The following is a 17,334-nucleotide window of genomic DNA, read 5'->3' as shown; positions in this document are numbered from 1 at the left end:
GGTATGTCACCTGTGGCTGTCAGAACTTTAACCGTGTTATCTAGACCTGTGCTGAATGGCATTAGATGATATGATGGTATAATGGCAGCATCTTGTTTACACTAGTGCAAGTCCACTAGTCATCGAAACAGTAGGAAATTCAGGAGGAAAAGTCTTGTGCCTTAAAGATTGACATGGGTCCTTTGTTGTCAGCAAGAGGACCCCAGGTGAACCAGCACTGACACAGGAGAACCAACTCACTCAACTCATCCATAGCTATATGTGCACATTAAGTGCTAGGCCAGACTCACAATGGTTTCCTTAGTGTGTGTGTATTTGGTGGTGGTTGAGATACAGACAAGTAAGACATAGGCTCAAAAATGTTGGAAACAGGACCCAAACGCTGAATCAGAGTGTGAAGCTGCTGATGAAGGGCTGGGGTATAGGTGTTTCGACTGGATTAGAAAGTAGACCAGCCTGTGTGCAGATTTGCAGCTGTTTGCCATCTTTGTGCAGGATGAATAGAACTTGTGTTCATATTATTGGTTTTTTTTTAAAATAGGAAATATCCTGTGTCTGAACATCACTTATTTCTCTCCTCCCTAAAGAACAGACCCATTATGAAGTTCCATCTTCCACCCATGAAAATGAGACAGTGATTATTTTATTTGTATTATTAGCATTTCTAAGGTGCCTACTGTCATAGTCTTAGGGAAACTGCATGTGTATCCCCCCTCTTCTATGGTCCACTCCACAAATGCCCATCAACTTTCAGCCATGACCTGTCTCTGGGTGGGGACCCTTGTCCAATTCACTTCTGACTGGTGGATTTTAAGGCTGCATAGCGTCCTGCCTTACACTGCGGTATCCCCAGCAAGCCAGTCTGCCTTACAGCTAGTGCCTGTACATTGCTTTCTATCTCTAAAGACTATGACCAGTGTATTACCAGCAGTCAGGATTTACCACCCAGTTATTTCTAAGTAAGCACATTTATTCTTATGGTAAGAAATTACAGAGAAAACATTTTAAAAAAACTATAAACAGATTTAAACTCCCATTCAACATAGCAAGAGTCAACCATCAGTCTTATGGGGCCCTAGTTGGCCAAAGTCTTTCCAACCCTTCCACAGGAGTTGGGGTCCCCCTTCAACAGAAGGTACTGTCCATTTGCTGGATCAGAAAGAAAGTCCTGAGTCAGTTTAACTCCAGCCTTTTTATATCAAAAGCCCTTTCTTTTTCTGTTGGCCTCTGAAATGCCCAATTAAAACCAGTATATGCAAGCCTTCTCGGGGTGTGTGTGTACCTCTTTACAACCTAATTGATTCACCTTAATCATCCCCCACTGTTTTTGGTTGCTACAGCACTGTGGTAATTCTCCCCACTGGAGTTGCATGGAATCCCTGGCCCACAGTGATACATAAACCATTCATAAAGTTAATATAATACACTCCCCAAAGATATTGCAGAGTTGCAATATCTGTCACACCTATATCAATACATATAGGGACCACTGAATAGCTTTAGAAAAGCCACACTTCCTCTGGGGAAGGAAGCAACAAATAGCATTGAGGTGAGCACTGAGTCTACAAGTATTAATCAGAAAATGGAAGGAAATCTTGCTTTAATTTAGTACATTGAGTAACACTTCTGAGAATGCCAGAGTTCACTCTAAAACATGGGACTACAGGGTCAAGCGTGTCATAGGACGCAATTAATTATGCCAGTTGATGTCTTTATCATCTCTTTGTCATGTGCAGCTCATACAAACATCATGTGAGGGCTGTATGTACAACTCTTACAGCATGGGGACCCTATAACTGGGCTTTCAAATTTCTCCCTCCTGCTTTCTCTTCCTGTCCCCTATGGAGAGCTTTTTACTCCCCCACTCAATAGTTATCAACATCTGCTGCTTCTGTCTTCATTCTTCCAATAGGAATCTGCAACTGGGCTGACCTTTCCTGTGCTGAGTACAGTAACAGCACCCAGCCATCTCCTCCTCTTCTCTCCTCCTCCCTCTCCTCTGGCTAAACAGTGGAGGAGAGAGAGGAATTATTACCTGTGGAATGCAGCAGGTCAAACCTACCAGGTTAGTGGTGGTTGCTGCATTCTAAGGAGGTTAACAATAAAATTTCCCTAGTATGTGTTACTGCAGTGCTACTTGAAATGGGACTACACTAATGCTTACCAGGGAACTTTTAGTGCATGCCAGAAGGGTCCACACAGGCCAATTGGTGCACAATACACTAGGGGACACTAGAATTTACACACTTCTAGTGCAGACAATGAGCCATAGACAAGTCCTCAGAGTGACACAAAACTTCAGTAGAAGCAAAGTAAAGCTTCACTTTAAGGGCCTGCTGATCCTGTCTTGTTAGCCAAGTTTTAAAAGGATGCTTAATACACTTTGGGCGTAGTCATGGCAACTCCCCACTGAAAATCCAAATGGCTAGTTATCTGTACCTGGATGTGATTAGCTCCTCACTCTAACTCCTATTAGGAAAGACTGATATAAAGTAATTATTCAGCACATCTGCCATTTGCTTCTTTCCTGCTTCCTATTTTTCATTCCATGACTATCATTATTTATTATATCTTATTAGGATGTGTTGTGCTTCACAGACATACATGGTCCCTACCCCAAAAAGTTTACACTCCAAGGTTAGATGTTACATTGTAAGTGATAGCACCAGACAAGGTGAGGATTAAATGGAAGGAGCGACAAGGATGACCATTTTATATGTCCGTGGCCCTTTAAAACCTGCTAGTTGTTTTAGATAACTAGTCTGGTATTATCCGTTAAATATCCTCAGAATTCAGAGAATTTGGTGTTTCCAAAAGTTAGCATAGGAAAGTACAAAGGAATCCTGCAGATATAGAGATGATCTTATCTACATAAGTAAGGTAAATATGGTATGATTTTAAGGACTACCATTGTATCATGTCAATAAGGTTACACATTTTAGAAGATAAATACCATATTCAATGAAGCATACAAATTTTAGAGGACAGATAAACAACTGGCCTATAAGTTACCAAAGACAAGCTTTAAAGTATTAGGTAATAGCCCATCATCGATACAATATTTGCCCCAGAGAGACTACACCAGATTTAAACAAAACCCACAGGCAGGTGTACATAAATACAAATAGACACTCACCCTGGTAGATTAAATCTGTACTTGTGCTGGCAGTTAATTGAAGAGGAATGAAAAGTTCTGCTTTGATGTTCTAGCTTTAGGAAAGTTGCTTTAACGTAATTGTTTATTTTTATGTTTATAAAATGGGTTCAGTTCACTCCCTGGGTTATGCCAGCTCCTACCAGTGCAATTCTGGCTGCTAACCCCAAGTGGGGGTAAATCTAAGCATCACCCTGGGTACTCGCACTTCACCTCCCAATCTCAGCAAGGCTTTGTGAAAGCAAAAACTACTCCTTCTGAAACTGAATGAAACAAGACATACCCTAGAGATGCATTCATGGCTGATTAAAAGAAAGGCCCACTGATTATTGTCCTACATAAACAAAGGGATACAATACCAGAGGAGCGGCCAAGCTGAGAAGTTTGGAACTGGATCCAAGCCTTCTCAACATTCAAGGGTACGTGTATCTACTATTGCACTTTGTTTCCATCACTGTGCAATATAAATTAAAAAACAGATCTTGTTACTGTGAAAATATTATTGAGACCTTATTGAGCCTAGACTATAATTGAAGAAGAGAAGAGAAGGGACTGGTTATCCAAGGACCACAGAACACTCTAGACAATTACCAGGACAAAATAATATGTACTATGCAGTTAATTTTTATTGTGGTTTACTATTTTACTTCCAGTAGCACTCCCAGTTTGTTCAGTGCTTTGAAACAGAGAGGAAGGCACAGCCCATGCTTAAGGAGCTCCCGGTCTACAAAGAAGTTTGTTTTTTCATCTTGGTAAAGAAAAGAGCTCAAACTCATCTTGAAAATGTCTTAAGAATTGTGAAGGGCAATACTCATGAAGATATAGCTCGCTGTGGTGGATCACCATTCCACCATATCACTCTGAGGGTACTCCTTTCTGTGCCACCACTCTCTTGAATCTTCTGCAGTTCTTTCCCCTTTCTCTGCATTATTATTAATGTACTTGTATTTGAGTAATGACCAGAAGTCCCAAGCAGGATTGGTACCCTCTTGTGCAAAAATGCAGGTAGATATGGTCTTTGTCCAAAGCGCTTACAGTTTGAGAAGACAAATGTCATATTTTATTTATTTAGATTTAAAATGATAGAAAGATGCCTAAGACACAAGATGCCCAAACACATTCATTAATTATATGATGCAATTAAATCCTAGTGTCATTAAAATAATAATTCTGATAGGAACCCAGACAGCCAGACACCTACAGAAACTTCCTTTTGCCCATTCATCCTTCTGGTGCACACACCCTCAACCATCTCCAAAAACCCTATCAGAAGGTCACCACATTCAGCCTATTGCAGAACAAGGGAGGTAGTTTGTTCCAGAATCTCAGAGCCCTCACAGAGAATGTTTACATTTATATAAAAGTGTGTACATTTGCACCCCATGCACAAGTCTCTCCAACATTTTCCTGTGGATTTCGTGTAGGAATGATAAGAGAAGTGTGTCTTGGGGAGGGGTGTAAGGGAGGAGAGGGTTGTGAGGGTTGAGGAAGGAGGCATGAAGAGAGCTGTGGGAGAGGTGGTCAAAGCTGGCATTGGTTGTGATGCAGTCAGAGTCAAGAGTGGGCACATTGGGAGGAGTGGAGATTTAAAGGACCTTGAATGCAAGGACAAGACGCTTGAACGTGATACAGTGGTGTGGGTGGGGGGAAATAGATCCAGTGGGATCTATGTAGCTGGGGGTTGATGCAATTGGCAAGGAAGCTGATCTTAGCTGCTGCATTTTGCATGGATTTGAAGGGGGTGAAGTGAGTAGCAGGCAGGCCAGAAATGAAGAGCTTACAGTATTCAAGATGGAGGAGAGAGGAGAAGAGCCTGGATTAGGGCTCTTGGAAGGAAAGGTCATATTAGAGATGTTATGGTTGAGGAAGTGTTCAGCTTACGCTTCTAGCCATTGCTCAAACCTCTGTGTAACTCTATTCTGCCTACACATCTGACCTAATTTCTTCCTAGACCTCTTCCCTCCTCCCACTTTCTGCACTCCACCCAAGCTTCTCCCTTGTCTCATCCACCCACTTCTGACTCCACGGTTTCCTCCACGATGCCCTCTGCACTTAGAACACCAACATTTACCAAGCTCCATTCCTCTCTTCCTTCAAATCACTTCTAAGAGCTCATCTGTTCTCCAAGATCTCTGTTATACTAATGTCCATATGCAACCACACTGATTGCAACCTGTGGTAATCATAGTAAAAAAAAAAAGAAGAATTAGGAGATGGATAATACCTACTGTACTGGATTGCCCTAGCTGAGATCAAGAGCACAGGCTAAAACATTAGTTAACTGAGGTCTGAGTTCAAGAGTTATTAAAATTTGATTTAGCAATATGGCTGGGAAAATCAAGCCCAGAAATCTGAGTAAGAATGTCAAAGGGGTATCATTTTGTGGGGGAGTTTTACTCCCAGAATTGTGACTTCTTGTCAGGGATTTGATGTCCACCCCCAGCCATGTTGCCCAGTGGTCAGCGTCTGTGACCAGCAGTAGGGGAACCTGGGCCTTCCCTGTTCCTCCAGGTTCTAACCCAGGGCCCTGTGAGTGGCCAGTCGGAGATGTAGCCTGGGGGGGCAGAAGCCACCAGGCCTGCTTCCTGGGTCACTTTCTATTACATTCTCAGCCCCCTCCAAAGTCACAGCAAGGGGCAGCTTATAGACTCACAGGGCAGTTCTCACTGACAGTGATCTGGAGGATCTTTGTCTTCAATTGCGGTCCCCTTTTCCTAGTCTCCACAGGGGCCTTTGGTGGCTGCTGCAGCAGGGTCTGCTCCAAGGTCCGTCTCTCCGCAAGACCTCTCTCCCAGCACAAGACTGCTCCCTTGCTCTGCTCACCCTGGCTGGGCTGGGTCGGGTGAGCATGCCCGGCAGATGTGGCTGGGCGGGGCCTTCTGAGGCCAGAGCTGCTTTTTAACTCTTTTGTTCCCTGGTATGGAGGTTATGCACCCCATCACACCTGTACAATATGCATTTTATGCTTCCTGCATTATTCTACTTTTATTGATCAGTGTCGTTTGATAGTCAGAAAATGGCCTAATAACTGCAAGAGGGTAAGAGCAAGGGGAATTACAATCTTAAACATAGGAGAGCAGTGAGTGTGTCTCATAAGTGTCTGAAAATTGGAATGAGAAGGAAGCTAGAGAAAGAAGCAGAGTAAGAAGTATCTTCCAAATCAGCTATTGTTTCAAGTCTGCATGTTGGCAAGGATTAATTTGTCTTACCTCAAGGTAACTGGTGAATACTCTTTGATTAAATATGTTATTAGACAGGGAGTCTGACTAGCCTTAACCTAAATTGCTATAAGATAAACAGCCCAATCAACTTAATACATGGAGTGTCTCATTGCCTCAGTCCATTAGTTTATTTTAACTTGATGTGTTGGTTGTTCATGAATAGAGCTGACTGGAAAATGCGTGGGTTTTTTTGCAAACATTTTTATCTTGTTGAAAAACTGAATCTTTATGGCTAAAAACCAAAAATTTGGGCCTGAAAGTTTTCAGTTTTTGCCAAAAGAATTGATAGTTTTCATTTTTTCAACAAAAAGTTGAAATTCTCTGGAGAAAGCAGACACTTTCAGTTTAAAAAAAATTGTTCTATTAAAAAATAATTTAGGTGGAAATTTTTCAACCAGCCCTATAGTCAAAGTCTTATTCTTGTGTAAATCAACTTTGGGATGTAGTTGACATAATTTCTTTTTTCATATAGTGATCAACAGCAGCTTTTTATTAAAGACCAAGAGATGGCTTAAGCTCTTCTGCACCTACTCTAGGGATGGGTGGAACTTGAAAAATGTTTGCATTTTGGAACGTTAAAAATTTTATGAATTTCTCTCTCTACACCCTTAAGAGGAAGCAAAAGTCAACAATGGGTGAGATTTCTCCAAGTCATGGCATACTAAAATAAGCAATTTACAGTGTCGTCATAGCTCTGTTGGTCCCAGGACATGAGAGAGACAGGGTGGGTGGACCATCTTTAGTTGGTGGAAAGTACAAGCTTTCAAGGTACACAAAGCTCTGGGGAAGGATGCGGAGCTAAATACGAGTTGAGTCCGATTGTTAAGCAGAAGGGGTAACACACTTGAAATGAAGTGCGCAATTGGAGTTTATGCATAACATCTAACCCCCAATTTCCCACTTAATTTCAAGTGACTACCTCCAACTACTGTTACACCTTCTGCTTAATGATCTGTCCCAGCTTGCATTTAGCTCAAATACTGTTTCTTTCACCAGACCAGAAGAGCTCTGTGTTAGCTCGAAAGCTTGTGCCTTCCACCAACAGAAGATGGTCTAGTAAAAGTTATTACTTCACCTACCTTGTCTCTCTCTTCAAAACAAGCGATGACTTTAATTAGGTGATGAATTGTTGATGTTTTTCCCATCCCTAACTTTATACCCAGCATGTCAGAAGAAAACTGCTTTAACGCAGAGACTAAACAGTCTCTCTAGACACTTAATATCTCTGTCATGTTTTTGAGAGAATTAAAGTAAATAAGTCTTTTTTTTCTGTTTTTTCCAGTCCTATAAATCAGTGTGTCCCACTTACAACTTTTTCCTTGAGGATACCAAAACTAGAAAGAGAGGTTTAACTATCCCTACGCAAAATAATCAGAATACTGTAGTAATTAGACTTGTTCTAGAAACCTCCATTTATGAATTGGCCCTTTCCAGAAGCTATCATTTTTTGTTAAATAAACATATTAGCATGCCAACGCTGGAATGTTTCTCTTACATAAAGAATAACATAAAGTACTAATTTACATTATATTTATGGTTTACTCAGTTCTTCAGTCATTCTTGTCTCTTATGTTTCCAGTTCTCTCTTCGAGTGATTGCTCATATGCATTCCAATGTAGGTGTGTGCGCGCCCCGTGCACAGATTCCCGGAACTTTTTCCCTAGCAAGCCCCGCATGGCCAGCTCAGGCGCCCCCTGGAGTGCCGCGCTCATGTCGCGGTATAAAGGGCGCTGCTGGCTGCGCGGGTCCCCAGTTCCTTCTTTCCGCCTGTGACGGTTACTGGAACTATCGCCTCTTGCTGTGTGCAAGTAGCTCATTCCCTAGTTGTTTGACTGTTTTCAACATTTCTTGTTATAGTAGTAGTTATAGAGTTCGTTAGTTTGTAGTTGTAGTGACAAGTTAGAACCCCGGACGGGGTCCTCTTTTGCTGGGCGTCATGCCGGGGTCCACAGGCTTTAAGAACTGTGTCTTGTGTACTAAAGCCTTTCCTATTAGTGACCCGCATGACCGCTGTCTCCGGTGCCTTGGAGAAGAACACCGTCAAGACAAATGTAAGATTTGTAAATCCTTTAAGCCTCGGACCCAGAAAGAACGAGACGCGAGGCTAAAGGCGATTCTAATGGAGTCGGCGCTCCGTCCAGCTTCCGAGCCGTCCCGGTCTCCGTCGGCACCGAGTGTGTCGTCGGTGCGGAGCGCCCCCCCACCGGCACCGCTTTCGGCACCGCCGCGGGCCTCTAGGGTGGCCAAGAAGACGGCACGGCCTTCGGCCGCACCCAAGATCTCCCTCCGGCCCGCGCAGGGTGGAGGAAGTACGGAGACGCCCCAGCCAAGCGCCGTTGAGATTACTCCGGCACCGGGGTCTCCACGCGGGCTGCCTCCCCCGACTCCTGGTAGTGGGGGAGTGCACCTGCAAGGGCCGTCGACGCCGGAGGCGTTTACTGCGGCACGAGCCCTCATGGCCTTGCCCACGCCTCCGTCCCCCCTCGGCCGAGGGACAAGGGACCCGCGTCTCGGGGCAAACCCGCGCTGGGTGGTCCCGGTGGTTGGAGACGCTCCCAATCTAAGTCTCCTGCCAGACGGTCACGGAGGGTGGAGAGCGTCGGCTCCCCTCCGAGCTCCGACTCTAGGTCGTCGAGCGACTCGGCACCGCGGCACCGTGGGCGGTCCCGAGTCCGTCGCCGGAGCCGCAGATCCAGCTCCGATTCGAGCGGGGACCGGGATTCGGGCTCACGATCTACGGTGCGGAGCCCGTCCCGGCACCGATCGAGGTCACTGTCGGTCGTTTCGAGAGGCAGCGACTCACATCTGGCGGCACCGCCGATCCCGGCACCGACGCCTGCTTCGGCACTGTTGCCGGCTCCGGCACCGTTGCAGCCTGCACCGATGATGGCACCGTTGCAACCGGCACCGGTGATGGCACCGGCACCGACCTCGGGACGGCTGGACTCCCTTCAGCGTCACCATCGTCGGCACCGCTCTCGGTCTCGAGGGGGCAAGCGGCATCGCAAGTCCTCTCGCCGCAGGGGCAGGTCGGGTGCGTCGTCGTCGTCGTCCCCGTCCTCCTCTCATCGCCGGCACCGCAGACGTCGGCACCGGTCCACGTCGTCCTCATCGGACCGCTCCACGCGTCGGCGACATAAGCGACGCACGGGGGGCTCTGGTGACACTAGGGCGGTGCGGCTCCATCAGCCTTCCCTGCAGGCCGCGGGGTGGGCCCAGGGACCTTGGCAGTGGCCGTATTGGGGACCCTGGAATGCCTCTATGCCCCAGGGCTCAGTGTCACTGCATTCTGTGGTGGCCCCCCCAGTCCCCCCGGCCCCTAAGGTTCATGAGCAGGGTTCGGAGGATTCGGACCCTGGGGAGGGACCCTCTTCCGCACCCCTACCCTTCTCTTCCTCATCGTCACCGGATGAGGCAGCAGCAAGGGATAGGAAAGGGCCCCTGTTTGACTTCAGGGCCCACCAAGACCTCCTAAAGAGGGCTGCTGAGAACTTGGGCATGGAGTTTAAGCTCATGTCTGAGGAGGAGGACTCCCTCTTTGGGCCCTCGGGCTCTCTAGGACCCTCCCGGGCGACCTTGCCAGTGCATGACAATGTCATGAAGATAGCGAGGAAGCTGTGGCAGACCCCTTCCTCCCTGCCTTCCACCTCTAAGGGGGTGGAACGGAAATATTATGTCCCCAAGGAACCCTTTGAATTTCTATACAGCCACCCTGCGCCCAGTTCTCTGGTGGTCGATGCGGCCAACCAGAGGGACCGTCAGGGGGTCAGGGTAGCACCCCTAAGGACAAGGAGGGCCGTAAACTGGACTTGTTCGGGAGGAAGATCTACTCTACTGCGGCGCTGCAGTTTAGAGTGGCGAACCACCAGGCCTTGTTTGGGAAGTATAATAAGAACCTGTGGGCCTCGATGCAGAGGTTTGCTTCCCAGCTGCCCCCTGACCAGGAGGCGGATTTTTCCACGGTTCTGCATGAAGGATCTGCGGTGGCTACCGCTGCGCTGCAGGCGGCTAGCGACGCGGCTGACACAGCCAGTAGGGCAATGGCCTCGGCGGTGGTGATGCGCCGCTGCTCGTGGCTTCAAGCCTCTGGCCTCACTCAAGAGGTTCAGCAGGCTATCCAGGACTTGCCGTTTGATGGCCTGGGTCTGTTTTCGGAAAAGACAGACGACAAGCTCCACGCTCTCAAGGACTCTTGGGCCACCCTGAAGTCTCTGGGGTTGTATACTCCTCAGGCCTCCAGGCAGCAGTCCAGACCGCAGGTCCAAGGGCAACCACCGCCCCCGCCCAGGCCGGCTCCTCGACCACCCCAGCAGAGGAGGGGTCGTGAGCGCTACCGCGGTCCCAGCAGGGGAGGCCGTCAGGGGTCCTCTGCGAGGGGCCAGCATGGGCCTGCAAAAGGGGGTAATCAGCCTAATAAACGTTTTTGACCCAGAGCAGGAGGGTAGTACTCTTCCTTCTCTCTGGGATCCTGGTCGGCCGTTTGGGGACAGGCTTCGCCCTTTTCTTTCAGAATGGGAAGCCATCACTACGGACCGCTGGGTCCTGGAGGTGATTGCTAAAGGGTATGCCCTCCAGCTTACAACCTCCCCTCCCAACACCCCCCAAGGCTGTCCCACATTGGGGATCCGGCCTCGGTTCAGCTCCTGGTGCAGGAGATTGGGTCGCTCCTCACGTTGGGGGCGGTGGAGGAAGTCCCACTGGCCGAAGAGGGCAGGGGCTTTTATTCTAAGTATTTCTTAATCCCCAAGGCGAAGGGAGGCCTTAGGCCCATTCTGGACCTCCGTGGCCTAAATAGATATATTAGGCGAGTTAAGTTTCGTATGGTCTCTCTCGCCACTATCATTCCGGTCCTTGACCCAGGGGATTGGTATGCCGCCCTGGACTTGAAGGATGCATACTTTCACATCTCGATATTACCGGCCCATAGGCGGTTTTTGAGGTTTGTGGTAGCGGGACACCATTATCAGTTTCGGTCCCTACCCTTTGGGCTCTCCTCAGCACCCAGGGTTTTTACTAAGTGCATGGCTGTGGTAGTAGCCCACCTGCGCCGTAAAGGTGTTCAAATCTTCCCTTACCTGGATGACTGGTTAATCAGGGGGAGGTCGAGTGCCCATGTGAGACATAGTCTGTTCCTCACACGCGACTTGTGTGCTAGACTGGGGCTGATTGTCAATGAGCAAAAGTCCACACTCACTCCGGTTCAATGTATTGAGTTTATTGGAGCCAGGTTAGATGCAGTACAGGCCAGAGCCTTCCTGCCTCAAGCAAGATTTGAGGCGATGGCAGCCATAATATCGGATCTCCACTTGTCCCCCATGACGACAGCCAGGCACTGCCTGCAGCTGTTGGGACATATGGCGGCTTCTACATATGTAGTGAGACTGGCCCGATTGAGGCTTAGACCTCTCCAGGCGTGGTTGAATTCGGTGTATGTACCACACAGGCATTCTCTAACTAGAGTGGTCCTGGTTCCCCCACAGGTGCTGTCGTCCCTCGATTGGTGGAGGGACCCCAGGGAAGTGATGATGGGAGTCCCCTTCAGAGAGTTCACCCCATCTGTGACGCTCATCACAGACGCATCCGATCGGGGATGGGGAGCCCACATTTCTCACGATCAGGGCACCCAAGGGCTTTGGTCTCTGGAGGAGAGAGCCCTGCACATCAATGTGCGCGAGCTCAGAGCAGTCCGGTTGGCCTGCAGGGCCTTCCTCCCCTTCCTCAGGGGCAGAGTGGTCCAAGTCCTTACGGACAATACGGCAGCCATGTTCTACATGAACAGGCAGGGGGGCACGCTCCTCGGCACTTTGCCAGGAAGCCATTCACCTCTGGAATTTCGCGGTGAGACACGGTTTTCATTTATCTGCCTCTCACCTCCCAGGGGTACGAAACAGCGAGGCGGACCGCCTCAGCAGAGTTTTTCTCCCCGCCATGAATGGTCCTTACACCAGGACATAGTGGCTTCCCTTTTCCAACGGTGGGGTTCTCCCCGTCTGGACCTGTTCGCTACAGCGGAGAACAGGAAATGCCCGAGGTTTTGCTCGCTCAGGGGTCGCGAGCCGGGCTCTCTGTCCGATGCCTTTTTGGTTCCCTGGACAGGGGAGTTAATGTATGCTTTTCCCCCTGTCCCGCTCCTGCCCCAAGTCCTCCTAAAGATCAAGAGGGACAGGGCGGACGTTATACTGATTGCTCCAGCGTGGCCGAGGCAGCATTGGTACAGTATGCTGCTCGACCTCTCCATCACCGAACCGATTCCGCTACCCAGACGGTGCGACCTGATCTCCCAGGACCATGGGAGATTGTTGCACCCCGACCTGACCTCCCTCCACCTTACCGCCTGGAGACTTTGTGGCTGACGGAGGGAGAGAGGGCCTGTTCTATGCAGGTTCAACAGGTCCTCCTGGGCAGCAGGAAGCCGTCCACGCAAGTAACATACAAAGCTAAGTGGCGGAGGTTTTCGGGGTGGGCAGAAGCGAGAGGGTTACACCCTAGCATCTCCCCTATTCAGGACATCCTGGAGTACTTACTGCAGCTTAAACTGCAGGGCCTGGCTTTGGCCTCCCTCAAGGTCCACCTGGCAGCCATCTCGGCCTTCCACCAACCCATGGAGGGCCGCTCCCTGTTTTCTCACCCTATGTCGGTGAGGTTCCTTAAGGGGGTGGAGAGGACTTTCCCTCAGGTGCGGGACCCGGTGCCACCCTGGGACCTCAACTTGGTCCTCAACGGGCTGATGGGTCACCCATTCGAGCCCTTGGCTACGTGCTCCCTTCTACTCTTGTCATGGAAGGTGGCCTTCCTAGTGGCTATCACCTCGGCCAGAAGGGTCTCCGAACTGAGGGCGTTAACCTCGGAGCCCCCCTACACGGTTTTTTATAAGGATAAGGTCCGGCTGAGGCCTCACCCGGCTTTTATGCCTAAGGTGGTGTCTCAGTTCCACTGTAACCAGGACATTTTCCTTCCTGTGTTCTTTCCCAAACCCCATGGGTCGGAGGAGGAAAGGAGGGGACATTCGCTGGACGTCAGGCGAGCCTTGGCCTTCTATCTCGAGAGGACCAAGCCTTTCCGGAAGTCGACACAGCTCTTCGTGGCTGTGGCGGATAGGATGAAGGGCTTGCCTGTCTCCACCCAGCGCATCTCCAAGTGGATTACTGCCTGCATTAAAGCATGCTATGAGCAGGCAGGAGTACCCCTCCCAGGGCCGGTGAGAGCACACTCCACTAGGGCCCAGGCCTCTTCCGCAGCCTTTCTAGAGAGGGTTCCCCTGCAGGACATCTGCAGGGCAGCGACCTGGTCGTCAGTCCATACGTTCACGTCGCATTACGCCATCGTGGAACAAGCAAGGGAAGACGCAGGGTTCGGCAGAGCCGTGCTGTCTAGAGCAGGTCACCGATAACTCCTACCCTCCTCCAAGGTACGGCTACGCAATCACCTACATTGGAATGCATATGAGCAATCACTCGAAGAGAGAAAACAAGGTTACTTACCAGTAACTGTTGTTCTTCGAGATGTGTTGCTCATATCCATTCCAAACCCACCCCCGTCCCCGCTGTCGGAGTTGGCAGAAAGAAGGGACTGGGGACCCGCGCAGCCAGCAGCGCCCTTTATACCGCGACATGAGCGCGGCACTCCAGGGGGCGCCTGAGCTGGCCATGCGGGGCTTGCTAGGGAAAAGTTCCGGGAATCTGTGCACGGGGCGCGCACACACCTACATTGGAATGGATATGAGCAACACATCTCGAAGAACAACAGTTACTGGTAAGTAACCTTGTTTTTTTCAGCTATCCAAATGGGCCACTTAAAAGGGAGCAACACAATGAGCAGAAAAGGGAAAAGGACAGCAGCCTGAATTCATTTCACGAAACAGGTTCACTGTTGGCTATATGATTTACAAGGAGTTCGTGTACTCTACATGGGGAATGCATGCAACTTGTCAGGTAAGAAAGAAGCAAGAATTTAAGGAAAACCTAAATCTCAGCAATGCAATGTCACACAAGTTCATTCTGTAGCCATACTCTCCTGGTTTACAAAGCATTTTGCAGAGTTAACTGTAACAAGGTTAAACAAATAAGGGCCAAGGGAAGGAGAGAAATAGGCGATAAGCCCGTGTTTTCAAGACAAGAATTGAAAAAAGGAAGCTAGTCATTAAGGTGGATTGATAAAGGTGATTAAATGAAAACCACCGTTTTTTGTGGGCAATCTGCGGAAAAGTCCTGTGTGAAATTGTGTATAATCTTTCTAAATGAATATAGTTAAGTTAAATTACGGTATAAAAGTTCAATTATATTTTAGTTCATTGAGCACTGAATGGGACTAAATCAAATAAGTCAAATTTACCAGCTGTAGGCTCGATCCTCAACTGATGTCAATTGCTATAGTCTGTTTGGTTACTTAATAGTTTCTCATGCATAGTTCTCATGCACTAGTCATCAAAATAGGGGTGGAACACCTCATGGATACTCCATGAAATATGCCAACTCATTTCTCCTGTGAAATGACCAAATTACAGAAATGTTCAGGTGGCAGATAACAGAGATAAGTAGTCACTGTGTAACCTAATACTTGAAGATAAGATATACCAGCAAACACCATGATCTGACATTACCAAAAGAACTGCAACCAAAAAAAAAAAAAAGCTTTCGTAAGGCCACGAGTTGTGATGACTATGCCAGTAAATCTGTATTTTTGGAGTTGTAAGATTATCAGAGGAGACAGAGCCTTCTAATAAAGCAGCTTCCCTGTGAGTAAACAAATGTATGAATACTAAAAGAATTGTCCTTCCAGCAGCCTAGTATTTCTGGCGTCTCTGCAGGTAGCTAAATCTCATGGGAGCACCTTTTGATATAGTCTGTGGTAAAGTATGTATAGTCAGATTTATTTAATCCCATTAGATGCTTCTTTGTAACAAAGATTCAAGGGGTAACCCAATAATAATTATTCTAAACTATTCAGAACTTCTTAAATATATAAATGAATTGACAAAGACACCCAGCCATCAAGCTCTCTGAGATAAACAGTAGAATATGACTTGGGCGTAAAGTAGAAAACAAAGCCAAGAAAAGTGCTCCCAATGTGCAAAGCCCTTGGAAATAATGAGTTGATATCACATAAGAGATTGCAAAATAGTCTGACAATTGATGGAGAGATAATAGGTGTTATTAAAGCCTGCCACACCCAACTTTTCATTTCACAGGCCAGATGAATAAGATTCGTCTTTGCAACTGTAAACGTAGCCACACCTCTGCCATTCCATTTGTTGTGAGCATAGGAAAGCTCCCTTTGAGAAATTACACCATATTTGGAAGCTGACACCCTCCTAATAATATGATTAGTCACTTAGAAATCTTCCAAGGTGGAGAAGGTAATTCCTCTCCTTGCTGATCCTGCCAGTATTGTTGTTACTAGTTTCTAAACTCCATTTTTAGGAATCTGGTCTTAGATGGTTCCAGAGACAAGAACTGCTTCAATTACCAGTTCAGTTTCTGTTTTCTCTCACATTCTGTTTGTTTTTATTTTAACTTTTTAAAATTTTTATAATTTTTTAGAAATACTCTCATTATGGACTAACATGTCAAGCAAGTTTTTCTACCTTCTGAGCTTCACTTATTCTTAGAAATTTTCTTTTTAGACTTCTTGAACTCATTTCACTGCGGTTTTACGACCAGCTAGTTTCTTGTGTCTTCTAGCCTCACAGTCAAAAAATTCTGTGTTTAAGCCATTTAAGAGCTTGTACGTTGTGCTTTCCATCCTGACTCAACCATGGGGAGTTAATTTTCTAAATTCCATTTACTTTCTGTTTGTATGGCAGACAACTGCTTCAAAGAGTCCCCTTTGTGTGGGGGGTGGTTTGTGAGGGGTTTTGATTAGGGTTCAAAGTAAAAACTGTAGATAGTTTAGGAAGTAACACACAGCCCCATGGTAGAGTCAAGTGTGAGTCTCAAGCTTAATGCTTTGCTCTATGGTTTGGGAATGCCACAGAATAGTTAGTGTATTTGACCTCTGGGCAGACTTTAGGGTAGCTGGAGAAGGCCTCGGTCTCCGTGGCTAGAAGAACTGTTGACTCAGTGTGGGGTTATTAGGAGCAAAATGGGTGAAAGAGTGGATATCCTTGGGGTGCTGTGAGATCTGCTCCTAAAAATAATTATAGGTGAAACCTAATGAAGCTGTTCAAAATAGGATATGTTGAAGCACACAACATTCCTTCTGCAGTTCTCCCACACATATATTATGTATGGCAAAGTTCTATCTACATCTGCATCAGGATAAACAGCTGCAGGTCCTTGGTATGAGAACACCACAAATGCCACATGTTCCTTTTATAGAGTCTGGGTGGTTATTGTTCTAAATATTGGCTATCGAGAGTTACCATGTGTGTGTGGTGTTTCTCTCTCTCTCTCTCTCTCTCTCATATTCCCATTCCTTTCTCCCATTTAAGCCTACCAGTTGCGTACCCACAACCCTGGAAATTGCACTCATGGAGCTGATGGGATGACTGGATGACAGGAATTTATGGGCCCACATTGGTTTTTTGTTTTTTTTTAAATAATAATAATTACTTTGTCTCTACCAGTATGTGGGCATTAAAGAAGTAAAAATATCTTTATAGGATTATTGTTACATCACTGGAGCTGGTTGCTTTCTTTAGGCACATGAGGGTTAAGCCTCCTCCGATGTCACAATATTTAATTTACTCAGAGTTGCACCCATTCCAAATTTTTCACTACAGTGAAAAATCCAACTCAGCAACTTTCCAGGTTGCACAGAACAGCTGGATTTCCTTGTTTTTGTCCCATGTTATCCAAAAGTCCAAAAAGTTTTACTGCACAACATTCCTGGTGTATATGAGAATGAGTGGAAAGGTTCTAATTAAAATGAGAACCAATCCAGAAGTTTGCCCATCCTTTGAACTGAATTTGAACTTTACCCCTGTACTTCCTGTTTTAGTGGTAACAGAGGAAGAAATAT

This window comes from Emydura macquarii, unplaced genomic scaffold (genome assembly GCF_026122565.2).
Source record: "Emydura macquarii macquarii isolate MOO-44397 ecotype Brisbane River unplaced genomic scaffold, CSIRO-AGI_Emac_v2 contig_480, whole genome shotgun sequence".
In the NCBI taxonomy this organism is placed as follows: Eukaryota; Metazoa; Chordata; order Testudines; family Chelidae; genus Emydura; species Emydura macquarii.
The sequence above is the reverse complement of the archived record's forward strand: the minus strand, read 5'-3'. Positions refer to the sequence as shown.